The 15,702-nt window shown below is 40.9% G+C and overlaps 1 protein-coding gene across 2 annotated transcripts in view; it reads left to right on the top strand.

Moving 5' to 3' along the window:
* GFOD1 (Gfo/Idh/MocA-like oxidoreductase domain containing 1) overlaps nt 1-15,702 on the top strand; it is a 72,572-nt gene that overhangs the window by 49,071 nt on the left and 7,799 nt on the right. The gene's annotated exons all lie outside the window — the stretch shown is intronic.

The raw sequence follows: 15,702 nt of genomic DNA, 5'->3' as shown, positions 1-15,702 counted from the left end.
CACAGAGCCAGCTGAAACCTGCGGTATTGTAAAAACACTGGCATCAGCACAGTGTGTGCTTTGTTCACCCTCAAGTATTGCAGCATTAAAAATAGTTTTATTAAAGGAAAGCCACACCTATAGCATAACAGTAAAGTTAAGGCTTGTCCAAGTTAAAGAAATTTGCATTGCTGTGATGACATCCTGTAGAAATGGATAACTCCTTTCTTTAATGTGCTGCTGTAGTGCAAAACAGCTTGCAGCAGAGAGGTTGCCCCAGCACCTGTCTACATTTTATGTCCTGTCAGGCCTCAAGGACAAATACTAGCCTGCACAGTTTAGAAAAGGCATTTTTGAAACTAAACACATCTGTTGCATGCAAAAACTCACTTAAGGAATCTAGATACCCAGTCAACATACAATGAATGCAGTAGTTTTGCAGCAGATGTATGAAATCACTAAGGATCAAGCAGTCTCTTGTCTCCTGGAGCTTCTGGACATGTGAGCCACTTGCTGTAGAAGTAGGTGATGACACTGAGTGGTCAAAAACCTTAGCTTAAGTGAATTCTAGGGAGCCTTCTGTTTGACATATGGGGATTCCCAGTTCAGGTTTCAATAGGCTGTATTCATAAATGGGAAAACAAGAAGATGGTTTTAAAATATTTCTGCCATCCCTAAGCAGTTACAAGCATGTGAATTTGCAATCAGTCACTCTACACACAAGACCCAAGTGTCACCCTTGCGTCACTGGCCAAGATAGGTTCTTTTTGGATGGTTGACAAGCATGTGCTTCTCAGCTGGAGTGTAGAACAAAGCTCACGTCTAGTTCCACCACGTGCAGTCACATTTGGGTTTCTGACTCCATCTAGATAGCAGCAAGTCCCAAATGATACAAACCTCCCAAGGAACTGTCTGACCTGCATAGAAACTAGTCCTAGTGCAGCATGTGGGACATGATGTTTTACATACAGAGTTTGAGTGGTGTGGCTTCTGATGTGGCTGGTTATGCTGGAATAAAGATGACGTATAGAAATAAACCAAACCACTATAAAGTACTTTTTTATCAGTAAAACCATATGTATGTGTGGGGTGGGCTTGATATGTTTTTTTTAATGCGTCATTATGACATGATAATGAACTGTATGTAGACATGGCCTAAAAAAAAAGAGGAATCCCAGGCTAGCTTTCTCTGTCTGTACTTACTGAAGTGTCTTTTGTGTTATTAAAACCCTGGGCTATATGAAATGATTTTAAAGATACAAGCTTTTTGTTATGAAGCCACTTGAGATAATGTACAATATGACTTCAGAGTTATGCAAATTGGAGTTTTATTATTTATATTTGACATATGCACTGTAATTATTGAAAGCTTTTTTCCAAATTTTTTTTTTTTCATGTCTGCTGTGGTTAATTCCTTTTAACATTGGGAATTATAATTATTAGCCCAGAGCAAATCCTTGCTAACAAAAATCCAGTTTTCTTTAGCCTGCAGCTTTTCTTTTGATTTCATGATGAGGTGCTGTTAATCAGAGAAACCAGTGCTGGCCTCTGAGCATCCAGCAGGGCAGAAAAACACTGCAGTCAGAAACAGAAATGCAATTAATTAGCGTAAGCTGCTTTCTAGCATCCTAACCCTGGGCCTCCTGAGTTGAGTGTTCTAGTGGAGAAGCACTCTGTGAGAAGATCAGTCAGACTTAGCATCTCAATAGGAATTACAGTGAGAACTAACTGTGCCCACCTGTGAGATTTCTCCTTACAAGTTCTTGCTCATTCTTCTTTGAAGGGGCTACAGGTGGAAAATAGCATGTATTTGGGGAAAACAGTGTTATTAGGTTCAAAAAATATTTCCAGACCTGTTTTACATAGGAATCAGAGCCAAATCTGTGACTGAAGATGCAATAGTTGAAGGTTTGAGGCTTCTAGCTGCATATTGTAGTTCAGAAATAAAGTGATTCTTTTTCACCTGAAGATGCCTTGTCCTTTCTGCCCTCCTTTTCCTTAGAGATCAGTGTTATGCAGCTTCTGAAAGGAAATGTAAGTGCAAATGCTTTCTAAGAATTACTGACCTACTTTACAGGTATTTTATTCTTCACTGAATCAGAGATGTACCTGCAAGAGTGTAGGTGGATAAAAATTACATTTCTTCCACCCACTATGGCACAGGTTAAGTGCAGTAGAGCCTTCCCCTTTAAGTTTCTACCTTTGAAACATTACTTCAAGTTCTTCTGGGACTTTAGAGGGCAGAGGTCTGAATATAGCCTTGCAGAGAGCTCTGAACAGTGTAAGGTACTGCAACCTGGGCTACACTTCTCCCATGGCAGAAGGTCTGTCTGAAGGTGGCACAGCAAGAGGAACTACCCACGCTGACCCATCTTTCTGGACCAGGTATCCAGCATGTGCATGGTAAAACAAAACCAGTTATGAATAAAGGGTCATATTCCATTGTGTGCTAGCAAATGGGGATCCTGGGATTACAGTACACATGTATCAAAACCAAGCATCGAGGATGATGAAGAACATGTCGAGTTGGGCTACCATAATTGACTAGATCCAGCCTACTGAACATAATGGAGAAACTTTCCAACGTTGACATATTTTCCAGCAGATTCTCAGTGGTGAGGAAGAAGAGTTTCCAGTCTCCATGACAGCAAGGCATGGAAAAGCATAGTGATATATATATATGTCTTCAGCTGCTACTGTAGGGTAGCTTTGTTTTGTCCAGTGTACATTTAGCCAGCATCAGCATGAATGGTATTTTCCAAGGAACCCTTTCAGGAGAATTAGTCGGTGAATTGACTGCAAACAGGGCAATCTGGCATCCAGGCAGATTGCACCCAGTGAGTTGTTGGTATCTGAGTCAGCTTGTTGGGCGGCTGATGAGTCCTTGGCTCTTGTATAAGCTCTGTGGTCTGGGGAGTAATTAATCAAGCATCCATCTTTCTTACGGACTTAGGGCTGGAGCCAGGGGTGCATGACATCAGTGTCTCACACAGAATTGCTGATTCACTTTGATCCATCCTTGCTGCTGCTTTTCAGAATGGATTTATGGCTCCTCTTTAGCAGCACTCATCTCTCTCTGACAGGAATAAGATATTACCCAGCCAAATATGCCTGCTCAAAGGCTACTACATTTTTTGAGGGACCTTTAAATTTATTTAGAAGTTTCTCAGAGAACTTGAGAATTCGGAAATAGTGTTGGCTGCAAAATTAATGGAAGTGCAGTTAGTTTAAACCACGGCTTACTTTTCATCCATTCACTGTTGTTCTATTGAGTGCGTTGCTCAAAGAGCCTAACCAACAGCCACTGTGACTGCTTTTCATGTATGGGATTAGAGCTGAGGTAAATTTGACCTGAAGCTTACTAAGGCATGACGCCAACTCACCTGAAAACTCCCATTATCAAAATTCTCATTAACTTCAAAAAGGGAGTGGGCATAGATTGAAGGAACCAGTCCCAGTAATGGCTAGGGTAGAGCTGTGCTACTCAGCATGATGCAGAGAGGTGGGGTGTTCTTTGAGTGTGTGTTTTGGCTTGACAGTGTCCCAATAAGGGGTTTTCATTACAATCACATTTTATTTCAACTGGCTTGATTTTCTTACATAAGCCAAGCTAACTTATTTTCTTCACCTGTGTGTTTTGCAGTCCTGATCGTTGCTGTTCTTAGCAAGATGTAAAAAGCACCACTGGTCTGAACAGAGGACTTAGAATGTGGAGTGTGAGAAGCCATGAAGAATCAAGCCATAGTCTCATCTGTAAATAGCCATAGGCAAACTTTGATGATCTAGGCAGGTGGAAAAATACTGTCCCTCAGACTGATTGCTGTGTAAATGCTTTTGTGGTCTCCCAGATCCTGGTGAAACAGCACACCATAAACAAGCAGATAGAAAAGGTGACCTTGATCCCCTTGGATGAAGTTGGATGATTGGTCCAGCTGACCTGTTTCACCTTGACAACTTCTCCTTCCCAATTTTTCTCTTCCTCTCTGCTGTGGCCTTTCTTGAGAGTGGAGCAATCGTGCCAGCCTCTCCAGTCCTGCTGCTGATGCCAGTCAGCGAGCAGAGAGGGGACCTGCTGACACAATGAGTATGAAGCCACTGAGAGAGCATTCTCCCCAGGACATGTGCAGCCTGGTGTTCGTCTGTCCATGCGCAACTTCATATCACTCTGGAAAATCCGGTTCCTAGGCACAGTCTCATGGGCTCTCGTAGGGTTTGCTTTGGTTGTATATACGAAACAGAAGACCTGGTATGAGCGTGTATATGCAGATGCACGTGGGGACACACGGAGTGTGCATACCCTCACTATTGAATGAAAGAAATGTCACTGCTCACCTTCACCTGCTATGCGCTTGTATTTAGGTATTCCTTTCTCTGCATGTGTGCTTATATACTGAAGTCAGAAGCATATGGTGGCATGCAGTTTTCAAATGCATCCAGTTATGTCACTCAGTTATTGGGTGCTTTGGTGTCTGAAGTCAGTTCAGTATTTGGAAAGGTGAGTAATGATTTTAGAACATACATCAATCACTCAAATCAGAAAAATAGGTCAAATTAGGCTCCATTAATGAGGCACTGCAGGGCTGACACATTTTCTTCAGCATAGAGATCCTTCAAACTGCACTGGGCAGGAAAAGAAGTAGAAATATGCCAGCTGGAATTATTGCTGAGAAATAACGTTAGGAAAAATGTTTGGAGCAGATTCTGGGTTAAGTAGGTAGTGAAGCTGATGTGTCATATAATCATAGAATGGTTTGAGTTGGAAGGAACCTTAAAGATCACCTAATTCCAACCCCCCTGCCATGGGTAGGGACACCTCCCACCAGACCAGGCTGCCCAAGGCTCCATCCAGCCTGGCCTTGAACACCTCCAGGGATGGGGCAGCCACAACTTCCCTGGGCAACCTGTGCCAGTGCCTCACCATCCTCATTGTGAAGAAGTTCCTCCTTATGCCTATTCTAAATCTTCTGCTCTTCAATTTATAGCCATTCCCCCTAGTCCTATTACTACATGCCTTTATAAAGTCCCTCCCCAACTTTCTTGTATGCCCATAATCATCACGTAGAAAGGATCATGCGAGAAACTGCAGTGTGTCTCACATACAGAGCATTGCTCAGTCTTTACTGAAGAAAAACAATCCTGAAATACAGAGTGCAGGGAGTGTACAGGGTTTCCTGCTCTGCAGGAGCAGGAATGCCATGTGAGATACAGATAGGGATCTGACACTGCTACTTGTAGGGCTGTCTTGGATTTCCTGTCACTTTCCTTGTCACTTGGCTAGAGAGATGTAATTTTTCAGTGTTTATAAAGCTTCTTGAATCCTGTACAAATCTGCTAAAATAATGGCTGCATTAATTACTCACCAGTATTAGTCTGATGTTTATCTTTTGTCAGGTTTTTGTTTAGTGCCCGATCACAACTTGCTAGTTCTAATTGGAGTAGAAAGGGTTGGCAAAAGAAACATTAAAAAAACTAACTCTAATTATTAGCTATAAATTTATCTGACTTGGTAAGCGTAAACTCTTCTGTGATGGAAAGGCAAGCTGAAAGAAAATCAAACTGCCTGGTTTCCTAATCCTCCCAAAGCCTTTACAACAGCTGGGCATTTAGTTGTTGCCAGCTAACACAAAAGGATACATATTTAAATATAGATAATATTGCTTCAGGAGAGTAGAGATTGACCATAAACTGTGATTGCCCCATGATTTCATTACTGTCGAAAAGAAAGGTATTATAATATACTGGACTGATGGCATGCATTTTGCTCGAGAAGTTGAATAGAGGGATTGAGGGTAATTGGAACAAATAAAGGACCAAATACAGACATTTTCACTGAGTTTTTACTGAGTCCTAAAACAATTAAAATTCCATTGAAATTAATGAGTGCTTGCTTGAATAACATCTAAGTAGAATGGTTTTCTTTTCCCAGTTTATCTGAGTACATAGTGGGAGTCTTTTGATATTTTTTTTTTCCTTGCATGGGGAAGCACTCAGTACGGATGCGACCCTGCAGTGTTGATGGGGATTTAAAGACATAAAAATTGAACAGAAATGTGAGAAAGCCTGCCTGCTTTGTCCCATATACTTTTCCCCAAGTGCATATGAGAGCATGGAAAACATCCAAATAGGGCTCAGGGAATATAAGTCTGAGCATGTTTCAGATGCTTGAACAGATAATCTCAAGCTGGGATCCCTGAAGCATTTCCTTGTGGTGTGCAAGTAGGTGGTTTGTCAGGGTATATTTGCACCTTCTTTCAATTTCCCAGCAGTTAATGTTTTTTATGTAGTTAAAAATACACTAACTATTTCAGTCTCCAGTGTTGTTGTTTGCATAGAGCAGTGTTTGGAATGACATGCCAGGTGGGCTATAAACTAAGCATCAGACTCCAGAACACGTTAGGAATGGTTAGAGAACTTTGCTTTGCCTTACAAAGTCTGCTTGAATATATAATAAAACAAGACTTAGTTGTTTTCCTTGCTCTCAAGCATGTTGCCTGTGGATTCAGTGATGCAGATGCTTTATACTTCCAAATCAAAGGACTCAACTACCCAAACCAACAGAATAAGCAGTCAGAAATTCATATGGACTTATTAGAAAATTACCTTCAAGTCAGCACATTCTCAAAATCATACGGATACATATGGTCTTTGAAGAACAGGTCATATATCATAGAATCATAGAATATCTCAAGTTGGAAGGTACTCATAAGGATCATGGAGTCCAGCTCCCTGCTCCTCACAGGACTACCTAAAATTTTATGAAGCAACCCTCAGTCCAGTGTCAATCACAAAAGGGCCACATCTATTTCAAAGTGCCTTGAATACTGCTACAGAAGCGTTTATGTCTACAGCAACAGTAATATATAGATAGAGGATCTTTGAGGTCCCTTCCAACCCAACCCAATCTATGATTCTATGATTGTATGATTCTGTATGCACAGGTGTGGCCCCAGTCCACAACCCTAATGACTGCCTCTGTGCAAATAAAAGTTAGTGGCAATGTTAATACATAATGAAAATTTATGTCATTGTTACAATTTTCTCTCATCCTGGTGAACTGTCCTGGTTCTTCTCAGATGACTCTTGTTTACCTGCAGGCATCCTGGTGTCAGCAGGGGTATTTTCCCAGCCTAGGTAACACACCTCAGCAGCTATCTGTAAAGAACCAGGAATCTCTTTTTAATTTCAAGACAAACCAGTTCCCTGTTTTTCCATTTCCTTGAATGATTTTACAGACCACTAACCTAGCTGAAATCACTTCTGTAAGTTCATAGCTTATACTAACCTTCTCAGTTGCTGAGCCTGCTTGCATTTCTCACACTGTTTGCGTGAGCTACATGTCTCGTTAGCTGGGTGAAACCCAAGCTGTCACTGGAGATGCTGCTCATATGTCACTAGCAGCAGGGTGTCTTCGCAAGGTTTCTTTTCATTGTGCAGGTAGTCACTTGTGTGAACTTTGGTTTAGCCTATGGTTACAGGGCAGCCAAGGCAGAGGCAGTCACAAACAGCTTTTTTCCCCATATGTTTGTTTAAGTTTGTGTTTTCAAAGCAGTTTTGTGGAAAAGAGGTTACATCAGTAAAGATAAGCTAGCCTAAAACTGGACTCACGGTGTGATGCACTAGGGTCAGAAGTAGATGTGTGAACTGAGACTGTCATTTTGGTGGTGGTGGTGTGCACAGTCTGGCTGTGTGTGTATTTACTGTATAGAATTTTTCATTTTATATTTGTGAAGCGTGTCTCATCCCAGTTGACTATAAAATATAACAGTGCATGTGTTCTTTTACTTCATAATATTTTGATGCAGAGGAAGAGATGCAGGGTATGTAAAATCTTTGTAAGCCATTGATTTGCTGTGGCCAAATGAGCTGTTGCTTGTCAGCAGGGTGCTGTATTACTCCCTGTGTGCGTTTGCCGTCTGTTTCAGCAGCGAAGGAAAATACATTTCTTCAGTCACTGTTATTTTCCTTCACACTTACAACAGACTAGGAATATACACATGCCTTGTTAATAAGAATCAGTTCATGAGCTAGATGGCTCATTATGCTATAGTAACTTGATTTTTTTGCAATAGCTGTACATATCTGTGACAAATGAAGATTGTTTCAGCTAATGTTAGAGCTGTGACTAATGCCAATCTTGTTAGGCATTCATCATCCAGATTTATCTCCTTGTCAAAAGTTTTGTTAAATAAGGTTCCCTCAAAGAAATATTGTCTTGCCATCAGTAGATTGAAATAAATGTGTTTTTCATGCCACTCAAGGAATTGAGTGACAGATCACACACTGAATACGATAAATACAACCATTGTTCTTATTGTTACTATAATTAGCACTTTATTGCATTATCGACAGCATCATCATCTAATAATAGCAGAGACACCTCTATATACTAATAAAATATCCTCATCTTATGTGAAAAGGTTTTCTACTCACCTGAGTGATTGTTCTTATGAGATGTCCCAGAAATTTGCTCCTCATTTCCCAAAGCAGAGCAGCCTTCTATGTGGTTTTCCGCTCCTCCTGATGGAAATGTGTACATCCATATTTATTTAGACTTTTCTGAGGGATTGAAAAGCTTTTCATCACCATTGCAATATGCGATGCATACATCTCTACATGTAGTGCATCAGAAAATATCATCAGCTCCATGGAATAGTCCATCCCAATATTATTTTTCTCTGTCCTGATGTTCATATTGGGCAATAGTTTAACTCGCACACATATCACCATTTTAATTCTTGATCAACCCTCCCTCCTGTTCATTCTCTGGGTACGGAAGGGCAGTTGTTTTCTCTGAAATCTATTTCTTTCACCTCCATTGTTATTTTTTTCTGTAGAAAAGATGTTAGTAGGGCTCATACAAATCTTGGACTGAAGGAGACCCTTTTAGGCTGGGGCATTACCTGCTGCTAAAAGCAAGGGGCTGAAGTATCCTTATAACCATCACCAGTAGCTAAGCAGAGAAGGAGTGGGAATTAAGGGGTATGGCTTACCAAGAAATACGGCACTGATTGAAGAGGAGTTCAGAAAATTATCTCTAGTGCTGAGGATTGATGGCTTATCATGTGTGTAGCAGGCTAAACTGACTATACATTTGCCCTATCTCCGAGAGGCTGAAGAGCCATCCCAGCTATCAAAACTCAGAATAAATGAACAATGGCTGTATGAGCTACTGCCTTCAAATTCCGTAGCTGCATAGAATTTCTGAGAGGCATTCTCAGTGTTGTGTGTCTCTTCTGGGTACATCTGTTAGAGAATAATACCAAGCCAGTTTGTTCCAGCTCCAAAAGGGACCATGACTGTGAGGTTATCTTAAAAACATCTTTGAAACAGCAAAAGCAGAGGTTTTTGCTGTTTCACAAAAATCTGCTTTTAGCTCTGCGGATCTTCCCCGCAGTCAACAGTTCAGTGCAGTTAGAGCTCAGATCACTTGTATTTTCTTCTGGGTTTCTTAAGGAGTGATGAGTTTAGAAGGAAGAGAACTTTTCATTACCAACCTCTGTTTTTGTTCAGAGTCTTCTAGCATTACTGTCTGTCAGTGTAGATAACAGATTTTTTTTGAGGTCCTGGCTAAATTACAGCCTCCAGATATTGTATCTTTTGCAAATTATGAAGAAAGGGATAGAAGGGAATGGTTCAGATAGAGTTGAGGATTTCTGAAGTCATTATTACTGAGGGAAAACCTGATTCTGCATGGTTTTGCATATAGGTATGAAACAGAATCCAGAGAAGTAGAAAGGCTTTTTCTGAATATCTCATGGGGTTTGAGTAATACTGTCTGCTAATATGATTACTATCTCAAACTGATCTCTGTCTAGGATGAGGGTGTGCAAAATACACAGTTCTACTGATACTCTGCTTATATCAAACATCAATTTAGCTGTAGGAACCACGTGCGAGCTCCTGGTGCCTAATGTAGTTTCTGAGATGGTTTCTGTGCAAAACCACAGGATTGCTAATGTGTGTACATCTGTGCAGAAAAGCAAAGTGCTGTAAATCAGCAATTTAAATGAGAGTTAATGATTTTGGATGTAAGCCGTTTGTTTTGACTGTGTTTTTTGACATTCCTAAGGTAAGGTCTTTTGTCAGTGTCGCCAAAATGAGTGATTTGCAGCAAAGTATAGCCTTTTAACTAAACTTGTTTCTTTTTGTTTGTTGACATTAGTATATTTATAAGAGTATCTGTACATCTTTATTTATAAAAGTGCTCAATATCTCAGTTTATTTTTTCGGTGCTACAACGCTGGAAAACTGTGAATGAGATGCTCCTCATTCATGTGTTAGATTATACAATTTTTTATTTGCAAACCGTGTCAAACTGCATTAGGATGGATACCGTGATGTCATTACAACTGATAATATGTATACTAATAATACAGCACATTTTGTTGCAACATGTCTTACAAGCTGTGAACAGAACTGAGTGCCAAAGATGATTTCCCTTCTGGTTCTGCATAGGATACAAAGAGTTACAACAGGAGCTGCAATGGTCAAAATCAGAGAAGGAAAATTTGCTTATGTTTATTGTAACCCTATTAATGTTAATGTGGATTGCCACCATTTCGAATGTAATTTTGTATCAGCCAATATTTTAAAAAAAGTAGAAGTAAAGAAGATACTGTAATCTGATATAAATATTTAATATCATCCACTTGAAATAACCTGGTAAGCACAGTCTTCCAACCCTCCTGTATGCGCTCAAACTCTCAGACTATTCCTTCAATGTTGACCGTTCCTCTTTTGCTTTAGAAATGTCCTTTTTTTTCTGACTAATTTAGCTTTGTGCAGCAAAACCTTGTTTTGTCCTTCCTCTCACCTTCCTCCTGACCAAGAGCAGTAGGTAGTGGCTGCTGGCTAATGAATTTTCTGGTGCCAGTGGAGGTTTTGATAGTATGCCCAGACTCCAAATAGAGCCTTTTTTATTTTTTTGTGAATAGGAGGAGGAGCAAATATCTTATTGGAGTCTCATGTCCTGAGCCAAATAGATAGAGAACGAGTCTTGCTCCGGTTCAATGACGGATATGGGGTTTTTTTCTGTGAAAATGTTTCTGTCCTTATTTGAAATTATCAGAGCAGATGGGAAAAAAGCTGACATTGCAGGTTTCAGAATTCATGAAGCCTGTGCTTGTAAACAGCTGCTTTGCTCTCCCTGTACTGAGGGCCTAGGAGTTTTGGTTGTTGTTAGGATGTGCAGCCCAGGGACATTACAGAGACAAAGAAACTTGGGCTGCTGGTAGCCAAGTAGCTGAAACCCTCTGTAAAATGAAGAACTGCAGACTCCAGGCATTTCAAAATCTTCTACTAGCTCTTTACTCTTCCCCCATATGTACATGGAAAAAAAGATTAAATGCTACTACCCTGGACTGCATCTACTCACCACTCGTTTCTGGGCTGTTTAGCTTCCAAAATTATCTCCACATCACAGGGCTTCCTTTTCTAGAATGAAGACTGAGGTTTTTAAATAAATCACATAGCTTCCTGACAAAAATAATTACTGTGAGGTGGGTGATAGGCCATTAGACCATCGTTACAATTTGACTTTCCAGCACAAGTTGCTAGAGAAATCTTCACTCAAACAAATGGTAGCAACATAGACAACTTTTTTCTGTTTGCTCAGCAGCTTCTGGAGAGTTGATTAGACAAATACTTCTTCAAGGAAGATCAGTGTTCTTAAATAAGTTTCTTAAAATAAATCCAGATGGTATCTAAGTTGTTGAGGTTTGTCTTGGAGGATAGTCAAGATGGACCATTCACCCTTTAACCTTCTCTGTGAGACACAGAGAAGTGAGAACACACTAGTGTTAGTAGTGGTTTTGTGATGTGGACCTGCTCTGGAAACTTTGGTTCATTTTAAAGAGGAAATAAGCAGTGGTCAGGTGTTGCAATCTTTTAGTCTTTAGCAACCAAACCTAGAAGCCAAATTCTCTGGCATCATTTCTGGACTTGTGTCTTTTCACATTTGTAAGGACTGCATGAGTGAGTTATACCTAAGTCATTGGCCAAGGGATCTGGTCTATCTCATGGGTGCATAACCAAGCAGAGAGGCTGGGGCGAAGGCTGTGTGGAACCCTCAAAAAGAATGACATGTATATAAATTATTTTTCTTCTTCATTTTTTCTTCATTGCACTCTGCTGCTTTGATGTAATTAATTAATTATTTTTTTGCCTACTGCTGTGGTATGGTTTTCAAAGATGTTGGGCTGCGTCAAAAGAAGCGTGGCCAGCAGGTCAAGGGAGGTGATTCTCTATTCTTTCTTGTGAGACCTCATCTGGAATATTGTGTCCAGTTCAGGAATCCTCAACATAAGAAAGATATGGAGCAGTTGGAACGGATCCAGAGGAGGGCTACAAAAATGATCAGAGGGCTGGAGCACCTCCCATATGAGGACAGGCTGAGAGAGCTGGGCTTGTTTAGCCTGGAGAAGAGAAGGCTCCAAGGAGACCTTATAGCTACCTTCCAGTACTGGGAAGCTGGGGAGGGACTTTTTACAAAGACTTGTAGTGATAGGACGAGGGACAATGGGTATAAACTGGAGAGGGGCAGATTTAGACTAGACATAAGGAGGAATTTCTTCACCATGAGAGTGGTGAGACACTGGCACAGGTTGCCCAGGGAAGCTGTGGCTGCCCCATCCCTTGAGGTGTTCAAGGCCAGATTAGATGGGGCTTTGAGCAGCCTGATCTAGTGGGATGTGTCCCTGCTTATGGCTGGGGGGTTGGAATTAGATGATCTTTAAGGTCCCTTCCAACCCAAACCATTCTATAATTCTATGATTATATGTGTGAAACAGCAAAACACACTGATAGAATGACATGTGTTAATAGTTTATGCTTTTTAGAGAGTTTTGTTTGAAAGTAGACATGATTAGACTCCAACCCCAGGCCAGAAGAAGAGGGTTGGTTCCCACAGAGGGTTGGTTTCCTCCTGCAGCATCTGCAGTCAAGAACATGCATTTTCACGATGCTGTCAGTGTTGGGAAAGGAGGTTTTTCTTGCACACTGCCCTCTGCTCTGCTTATCCTTGCCTTAGAGAGTGGCTTAAAGGGAAGGTGCCTTTTCCCCCTCTCCTTTTGAGAAGGGAGCAGAGGGAAGAGACCAGAATGCTATGGTGTTTTGATTCGCCTGTTTCTTATTCTAGTGGCATAAACACAACAGAGTATTTCTGTAAATTAAATTAAGCAAACCTTTCATGTTCTCTCCCTGCTTCACGAAAGCTAATGTGGCTGTTTGCAGATTTGCAGCTGCAGGGAAGACAAAGATCTGTCGTGTGCACAGACTCAAGTGCCGAGCACTGTCATGCTGAAAGAAACTGCAGGAGCTTTAAGAGAGTATAAAAGCTTTCTGGGCACCAAGCAAAAATCTGTTTAAATCCCTGACAGGGATGAGAGCATAGCATGTATTATCAGCATATGCACAGAGATGGGAAGGCTCTCAAAATATTTCTGGTTTGTATTTGCTGTAATTAAAAGGTTTCAACCTTTCTGAAAAGGTTGAAATGGTGGAAGGAGTAAGTATAAGGTTTTACCTTTTCTCTTTCTCGATACAAATATTTAGGACACATCCTTTTTCTCTGCATGCGTGCCTTTCTTACATTGATCCAAATGGCATGCTTTCTGGAATGTAAGTGATGTAAAAACCCAAAGGCTTCTCTTTCATATTTATAATTATCATTTGGTATTCAGGTTGTGACAGTTCCGAATGTTCCCTGTCCCGCACAGTGAAGGATTGACCCCCACACACTGTTCACAGCACTGAACACACAGCGAAAAGATAGTCTCCAGGCTGCAATTGCTCCTGAAAGCAGACCCTTTTCCTCACGAGCATATGTGTAGAGCTGCATATCTTGAGAGATTAGTGCCTGCACACACCCCAGATAAAATGCGACAGGCGTTTGTGAGGCAGAATGATGCAGGCTGAACTGGAGCAGAAAATGATGCTTGTGGATCAGTGGTGAATAGGTCAGATGATGACGTAGAACGTATGGGTTCTTTGGGGGAAAATTACTATTTCAGGAAGATTTGACTATGGGTGAGTTTTGTCTAAGGTTTCCTTTATTTTGATAACTAATTTGACAGACTAAAATCTCTCTGCCAAGAGTCCGTGTAAGTCAAGGACTGTTATATTAGTGATCTGTATCAAGTGGTGTAGCTGGAGCTACCAGTTAGAGGAATATAGGGCAGGTGGATGAAAGCTTTCTCCAATATCAAACATGCAGAAAAAAATTATTCAGGTGTAGGAAAAGAAGTGTTGTAAGGTTGAAAATGTCAGCTCAGTCACTGGTAGCAGTCTGTAATGAAGAGAGAGAAAAGTGAGAAAGGAAAACCATGGCCACTGAATAGAGGATTCTTGCCTAATGTAAGAGGAAAGTGAGTACGTCTCTACTTACCTGATTAAGTGGAAGGTAAATAGAAGCAAGTTGAAGAAAGATCTTTCCCCTCTTGGCTGTTAACTGAATGTGACTGCCACTTCAGTTGTGACAGCCCTCCCTCCAGTTTCAGCTACTCGAATAGCCACAAACACTGGGAACAGGCAGTGTGGATAAGCTGGTTATTGAATGTTTGGACTGTGACCCCCTTTTTCTTATAGTCAGGCTGTTAAATATTCATGTAAGTGGGCTCAGACAGATCCCTGCCATCTGTCTGTATTTGTATGACTTCATCCAAACAGCTCCAAAACATGTAACATTTTATCCTTGCAACAGCTCTTTAAAGAAAAAAGGATTTCTTACCTATCTGAAGGGAAAAGGAATCAAAACACAAAGTGATTTAGTGAGTAACCAGATGTATTCATCTGGACTCCAGCACACAGGATCCAAATTCAGCTCTTATAAATGCCAGGCCCAGCTATAGCCCAAGACTTTAAAGGCAAAGATTGTTTTTAGTGCTATAAGGTGTTGCATAGCTCACCTGATATTGCTCATATAGCTTAAAAAAATCTTTGTATGCAGCTAAAAGGGAAACTGGAGACTATGTTGTATGGGTAGAGAATGAAACTATTTGATGCGGAGAAATCAATACTAAAGCCATTACTCAGGCATGTCAGTCTGCACTGCATTCGGTTGCACACCTTGATGGCCAGATAAAACAGGACTGTCGTGCAAGCTTCAGTAAACAGTGTGCCCATATGGGCAATTCCATGAGGGGAAAGATTGTCACAGCTACGTCTGACCTGTTTTAGAGCAATCGTGGCTCTCCCCTGGCACTGTGGATGCGCTGTTGACATTTCAGCAGAGCTGCTTCCAAAAATATGAGTGCTATTGTTGAATAGTGTGGCATTTTGAGTGAGAAGGAATTTCTACATTTTAAGTCAAGTAATAAGCCCAGTACTTCTCTCTCTCTCCAGTCAGAGCCTCTTACACAGTCTGAACAGGAAGGGTGAAGGGACAACACCACTAAGAAAACAAGCCCAGTGTACCCACGTGAAGTTGCTGTCTAGATGCAGTCATGTTACCCATATGCTTCAGGGATTTGAATCAGAAGCTCAGATTCAGCTCTCGGAAACCTATACAGAGGCAGGTTATCACAGAAGAGACGTCTGTGAGATGAACTTATTTGCTTATCTGTCCAAGCCATCACCTTTGTGCTATTTTTAGGCGTGATTACATTTTGAAAATAAAAAGGGATACATTTTCACTGCGGTGCTCAAGAAACTCTTAGATGCATTTTGGAAATGTGACAAAGTGGATCTCTGTGCCTTTAACACCATATTGAAATGTTTTTTTCTTTC

Source organism: Phaenicophaeus curvirostris, chromosome 3 (assembly GCF_032191515.1).
Source record: "Phaenicophaeus curvirostris isolate KB17595 chromosome 3, BPBGC_Pcur_1.0, whole genome shotgun sequence".
NCBI lineage: Eukaryota > Metazoa > Chordata > Aves > Cuculiformes > Cuculidae > Phaenicophaeus > Phaenicophaeus curvirostris.
The sequence above is the reverse complement of the archived record's forward strand: the minus strand, read 5'-3'. Positions and strand labels throughout refer to the sequence as shown.